The sequence below is a fragment of the Giraffa tippelskirchi genome, chromosome 5 (genome assembly GCF_054371585.1).
Source record: "Giraffa tippelskirchi isolate mGirTip1 chromosome 5, T2T-mGirTip1v1.2.pri, whole genome shotgun sequence".
Taxonomy (NCBI): domain Eukaryota; kingdom Metazoa; phylum Chordata; class Mammalia; order Artiodactyla; family Giraffidae; genus Giraffa; species Giraffa tippelskirchi.
Window position 1 is genome coordinate 102,484,192 of NC_137279.1, and position 5,574 is coordinate 102,489,765.

Sequence of the window (5,574 nt, forward strand, 5' to 3'; positions counted from 1 at the left end):
GGCCTCCTTCGCGGGACCTAGGCGTTCTGGTCCCGAGAGCAGAACGAGTTGGGCGCTGGGGCGGAAGAGTAGGTCCACTCAGCGCGCATCTGAAGCGCGAGTTCGCTTTCAGGGGGAGACTGAGTTCCGGCTGCGCCAGTAAAAGACTCTGCGTGCGGCCTAAAGAGAAAGGTCCCAGCGAGACTCGAACTCGGATCGCTGGAGTCAGAGTCCAAAGTGCTGACCACTACACCGTGGAAACACGACCTTCTCGCTCTCCCGCCGCTGAGCCGTGTGGCTCTCAGCCGCGCGGTCCCAGGACCTCCTCCCTCCCGGCGCTCTCGTCACTCCGCCGCCTGCCGCTTCCTCCACGACGCCAGGGGGCGCCTGACTCGCCGGCCGGCGGCCGTCTCTACAGCTTTGGACATGGTGGAATGGGAGGAGACCCATTCCGGGTGAGCGACGGGGAGGGGCTTTTAGGCCTCCCCCAAATGCATCTGCTCTGCCGGCATTTCTAGAGTTTTCTGCCCTGAGGTAAAATTCCCGCCAGGAAAAAAGAAAGTCCCTTCCCTCTTTGCAAGTGTCCTCTTCCCGCTGCCCTGAGAACTCTGCACGTCCTCAGAAGAGCCTTTGAGGCTTCGTGGGATGTCCCATGCCTGGTACCCCAGGTCCAAGGGTAGACTCGCGGGCCACCACCGGCTTTGTGAGGAGACATGACCTTTGCTCTGGTCGGAACCAGACCAGAAGCCAGGGATCCGCCTTCCCAAACCGTTGCACCATGCCGGTGGAGGAACTGCGAGCCCAAATGAGTTAGGCACAAAGAACGGTTTACAGCAGTAACAGGACTGTTCAAATGTGCCAAATTCTGTAAGCGTTGAGCGGTGCAAAGTATGGGTCTGTTTTGTTGTTCAGCCGCTCTGTCGTGTCCGACTCATTTCGACCCCACGGACTGCAGAACGCCAGGCTTCCCCGCCCTTCACCACCTCCCAGACCTTACTCAAACTTATGTCCACTGAATTGGTAATGCCATCCAACCCTCTCATCCTCTGTTGTCCTCTTCTCCTCTTGCCTTCAACCTTTCCCAGCACCAGGGTCTTTTCTAGTGAGTTGGCCCTTCGCACCAGGTAGCCAAATTATTGGAGATTCAGCTTCAGCATCAGTCCTTCTAATGAATATTCAGGACTGATTTCCTTTAGGATTGACTGGTTTGATCTTGCAGTCCAAGAGTCTCCTCCAACACTCCAGTTCAAAAGCATGAATTCTTTGCGCTCAGCCTTCTTTGGGCTTCCCTGGTGGCTCAGAGGGTAAAGCATCTGCCTGCAATGCAGGAGACCTGGGTTTGATCCCCAAGTCGGGAAGATCCCCTGGAGAAGGAAATGGCAACCCATTCCAGTACTCTCGCTTCAGAGGAGCCTGGTAGGCTACAGCCTGTGGAATGGCAGAGTCGCACAGGAGTGAGCAACTTCATTTCTTCTTCTTTATGATTCAACTCACATCCATCCATGACCACTGGAAAAACTATAGCTTCGACTAGAGGGACGTTTCTTGGCAAATTAATGTCTCTGCTTTCTAATACACTGTCTAGGTTTGCAGTAGCTTTTCTTCCAAGGAGCTAGCGTCTTTTAATTTCATGGCTGCAGTCACCCTCTGCAGTGACTTTGGAGCCTAAGTAAAGAAGTCTGTCACTGTTTCCCTCGTTTCCTCCACCTGTCACCAACTGATCTGAAAAGACCCTGATGCTGGGAAAGATTGAGGGCAGGAGGAGCAGGGGACGACAGAGGATGAGATGCTTGGATGGCATCACCGAATCTATGGACATGGGTTTGGGTGGACTCTGGGAGTTGGTGGTGGACAGGGCGGCTTGGCGTTCACGGGGTCGCAAAGAGTTGGACACCACTGAGCGAATGAACTGAACTGAACTGATGGGACCAGATATCGTGATGTTTGTCTTTTGCATGTTGAGGTTTAAGCCAACTGTTTTCACTCTCGCTTTTTCTGCTTTCTGCCATAAGGATGGTGTCATCCGCATACCCAGTCTTGTCCTTTATATGATGTACTCTGCACATAAATAGGCTGACAAGATACAACCTTTGAGGTACCTCCTGGACTCATTGCAAAGGACCCTGATGCTTGGAAGGAAGGTTATGACCAACCTAGATAGCATATTGAAAAGCAGAGACATTACTCTTCCAACAAAGGTCCGTCTAGTCAAGGCTATGGTTTTTCCAGTGGTCACGTATGGATGTGAGAGTTGGACGGTGAAGAAAGCTGAGCGCCGCAGAATTGATGCTTGTGAACTGTGGTGTTGGAGAAGACTCTTGAGAGTCCCTTGGACTGCAAGAAGATCCACCCAGTCCATCCTAAAGATCAGTCCTGGGTGTTCATTGGAAGGACTGATGTTGAAGCCGAAAATCCAATACTTTGGTCACCTCGTGCGACGAGTTGACTCATTGGAAAAGAGCCTAACGCTGGGAAGGATTGGGCGCAGGAGAAGAAGGGGACGAGAGAGAATGAGATGGTTGGATGGCATCAGCGACTCGATGGACACGGGTTTGGGTAAACTCCGGGAGTTGGTAAGGGAAGGGAGGCCTGGCGTGCTGCAATTCATGAGGTCCCAAAGAGTCGGACACGACTGAGTGACTGAACTGAACTGATGCTGGGAAAAACTGAAGGTGGAAAGAAGAGAACGACGGAAGCTGCGATGGTTCGAGACCCTCAGACACACAAGAACTAAATTAAGCTGGAATCGAGACCATCGGACACAGAAGAACTACATTAAGCTGGAGGGAAGAGTGCCTGCACTGCTCAGCTGAACACTGCCACCTCGCGGACTGTAGTCTGCCAGGCTCTCCCTTCCGTTCTTGAGCTTTCCCAAAGTACGGCATTGGAGCGAAATGCCATTTTTTATCCTAGAAAAATCTTTCCGAGGGTCTTCTGTATTACCGAGAGCTGGTTTCTATCGCCTGAGCCCCGAAAAAAACACGCTCAAGTAGAAATCAATTCTATCGTTAAGACCGCAGTTACCGAGAGAAAGCGCGCACGCAGTCCCCCACTACCACAAACTACGCAGTCGAGTTTCCCCCATTCGGGGAAATCGCAGAGGTCAACACACCCGCCGTGCAAGGGGTGAGTTTCGCTCTGGGAGAACCACCTTCGCGATCGTGCTATTTTCTCTGCCAACTAAGTATGGAAAGGCTTGGCCGGCCGCCCGTACAGCCTCACACCCGTACACTTTCGCACACGCTCACTTTGCTATTGCCGCCATCTCTTCCGCCACCCTCCGCACCCCATCGTTTCTCGCGCCTCTCAGGCACTCCTAACAACTCTTCTAATAAAATTCAAGAGTATCTCGGAAAAACTTCCCACAACCGGCAAAATGGCAGGCCGGGAACTGTACCGCTTCCGCTGCAAATTTACATAAGCCCACCCCATTCAGGACCTGTAAGGCGGTTCCTCTCCTCCAACCCACGCCCTGTCCCAGGCCCCTCATCTCCCCTCCCACCCCTGCTGAGAGGACCAATGGGCAGGCCGGCTGCTGAAGGAGAAGGGACGTCGTGATTCCCCACAGCTTAGGGAGCCCAGAAATCAGTGGAAACAGACCCTTTCTTCTTTAGTTGAGATGGAGGGGAATTTAGCCAGCCTCTTTGTATTCTTAACCTTTGTTCTGGGTGACACGCTGAGAATAGTAATTCTGTGGCCCTCTGTTATGCTGATCCAATTTTGTTTTAAGAAATAATAAGTTGTAAAACAATGGATGTAAATATATATTTGTAGGAACAAAATAAAGCGTGAGTATGTGTTATGTGTGTAGGCATATAGAGTCAGGGTGCTAACTTTCAAAAATGCACAGCGTGAGAGTTGTGAGTTCAAGTATTATTGGGGGCAAAATGAGGAGCTCAGGAGACAGCATCTCAGATAGCTCTGAGAACTTGCTCCACAAAGGCAGGGGCGAAGGTCAGTGTATGTGTGATCTTGGTGAAGGGAGAGGACATGCATTCAAGTGCAGATTTTTTGCAGAAGGTTACTGCTAGTCGTGAGGATCGCATGTCACCGTGAAGGATTTTTGTGCTTTTCTAGGTACTAGGAGATATTTGGGTCATAAAATCGGCTCCTGAAAATACATCACTATCTGAAGACTTGTTCTGCCAGTTTTTCCCACAGCACAGAGTGGGCTCCTTTCGGCTCTCCACCCTGAACTCCTTTCAGGGGGTGTTGAAAATCAACAGCTGCAGCATTAAACCTTGTAAAGGTAGATGGCAAGTGGCAGTTTGTAGCTGCCAAGAGTTAGATCTCAAAGTTCTACTTGGTGCATTTTCTGTGCACCTTCTGACTTCATCCTCATGGTCTCCCAGGGGCCATGTTTTTCCTTTTCTCACCATACAGAATACAAAAGTGGAAGATTCTGAAAAAGAAGCTGATGACCCAAATAAGGGATAGAAAGATGACGTGTTTGCTTAAAGAATGAGGTTTGTTTGTTTTCTCTTACTGGGTAAGAGTGGGTTAGACCTGAGGGCAGGGAGTGGGAAGGCTGGAGAAGGCAACCAGCTTGCCTTTCAGACCAGAGACCAAGGAGTGGAGGAACTTGATCCTTGAAGTGCATTTGGCTTCAGGGGGAAGGGGACTAGCCTGGAGGGAGAATCTTGAACTCGGCACCCAGGTCACTTGCAGGAAGAACTGGCCTTTCTTTGAACAGCTGACACGACTCGTCCTGCACACTGACTTTAAGTATTCTTTACCCACCGCTGTCCACTGTAGGAGTTTCCTATTGCTACTTAATATGTTCCTACACACTTAGCGGCTTAAAACAACACACATTCATTATTTTCTGACTCTGGAGATCAGAAATCCAAGATGCATCTCCCTGGGCAGAAATCAAAGTGACAGTTGGGTTGTGGTGATTCTTCCTGGAGAATCTTTCTTTGCCTTGTCCAGCCTCTAGAAGATGCCTACATTCTACTCTCCTAGGCCCCTTTGATCTTCAAAGCTAATTACAGCTGATCACGTTCTTCTCACAACACATTATTCTGACACCAAGTCTCCTTCTTTTGTCTATATGAACCTTTGTGTTTCCATGGAGCCCCCATCTCAAGATGCTTAATTTAATCACACCAACAAAGTCTCTTTTGCCATGTCAAGTAACATAATCACAAACTCCAGGGGCCCAGTTGTGGACATCTTTGGGGAAGCATTAGTCTACCACCACAGCCAGGCTCCAGAGTGAACACATTTCTGCAAGCATATCAGTCAGTGGTGGCTGCTCCATTCTGAAAGTGATCCAGGTGAAAGCAAGTCAGTCCACTGTTTCTGAGGGTCAGCAGTCAACAGCTGGGCCCTGTACTGAGGCATGTGAGTCAGAGAGAGAGAAGGAACATGTCTGTGGGGAGAGGAATCTGAGGACCCAGTGCCTGGGCAGTTCCCAGGGATCAGAGCTGAGAGCTGCAAATGCCTTCATGGGGGGAGGAGGCTGGGGAGGGTGTTAGGAGCTGAGTATATGTGTTTCCCTCCCCTCACCCCCCACACATTCATATCTTGGACACTAATCCCCAGTGAAGCTGTATCTAGGGAAGGAACTTTGAAGGATGTAATGAAATTTAA

At 50.3% G+C, this 5,574-nt stretch overlaps 1 non-coding gene across 1 annotated transcript; it reads right to left on the reverse strand.

Moving 5' to 3' along the window:
- Positions 1-3,003: 3,003 nt before the first annotated feature.
- On the reverse strand, positions 3,004-3,167 carry LOC145508164 (U1 spliceosomal RNA). The gene has a single exon (XR_014055418.1). It is a non-coding gene; the product is annotated as a U1 spliceosomal RNA (small nuclear RNA).
- Positions 3,168-5,574: the final 2,407 nt, after the last annotated feature.